The sequence below is a fragment of the Mastomys coucha genome, unplaced genomic scaffold (assembly GCF_008632895.1).
Source record: "Mastomys coucha isolate ucsf_1 unplaced genomic scaffold, UCSF_Mcou_1 pScaffold14, whole genome shotgun sequence".
In the NCBI taxonomy this organism is placed as follows: Eukaryota; Metazoa; Chordata; class Mammalia; order Rodentia; family Muridae; genus Mastomys; species Mastomys coucha.
Genome location: NW_022196896.1, coordinates 120,484,823 through 120,485,824, shown reverse-complemented (window position 1 = coordinate 120,485,824; position 1,002 = coordinate 120,484,823). Strand labels below are relative to the sequence as shown.

At 40.2% G+C, this 1,002-nt stretch overlaps 1 pseudogene; it reads left to right on the top strand.

The window, feature by feature from the left end:
- Nucleotides 1–420: 420 nt before the first annotated feature.
- Nucleotides 421–530, top strand: LOC116089652 (annotated as a pseudogene).
- Nucleotides 531–1,002: the final 472 nt, after the last annotated feature.

Sequence of the window (1,002 nt, the reverse complement as noted above, 5' to 3'; positions counted from 1 at the left end):
AAGCATTACAATGTCAATTCCAGATTGCAACCAGATATAGGGGAAGAAATAGGTACTTAAATAATACAAAGATAGTCTTTACACCATCCACAATAACATTATGCCAACAAATTCTGATAGAGTCTTTGCATAAAGAAAGGTAGATAATTTAACCATTTTCTTTGGAATAGTGGATATAGCAATTAACATGCATTTCTTTGTTTAAAGGCAATTCATAGTCCTTAGTTACATGAAATATTCATACAATTTATTATAGTTCCTCTGCTGTATCTGACAGCTGAAAACAAAAGATTGATAGGTCTATGCTTACATTATACAGAGAAACAAACAAATATAGTCTACGAGACTAAAGTAAATTTCAAACAGCCAGTATAATTAATAATAATAATAATAATAATAATAATAATAATAATAATCAAACCTGTTACAAATATGTCCATGTGCATTAGTAGGTAGCAGCGAGAAGAGAGGTTATGCCTATGCTCAATGCTTTGACCTATGAACATCTGAATGATTAGTAACTTAACATCCTCTAAAAATGGAGGTGGGGCATAGGGAAGATAGCCTGAAATGACTACCAGTCTGGTGCCAGGTAGCCTAGACAAGGAGCTTGTCTGATATGGCCTCCAGTCTGGAACCAGACTGGAAGATCTGGATGGGCTCCCAGGATGAGAAGCAAGCGCGAAAGCTGGAGACTAAAAGAACCCTGCCTGAGACCATCAATTTCAAGCAGGCGGTAAGCCCAAGACTGACTACCTTTGAAAGGGAACATTAGGATGGGCTGGGCAAGGGGTGAACCTAAGAAGACCAGTAGACTGGTGCCACGGGGCACTGACAGTGAGTTAGCCTGGGACAACCACCAGTCTGGCATTGCACACTTTTAAGGTGGTGGGGACCATTCCCAAGGTTACCCCCTGCCCAGTGCCATAATGCACCAGCAGAACAGAACACTCTTGAGAGCACTCATGAAATGAATCTAGACACTCAGAGACCACAGTTGTC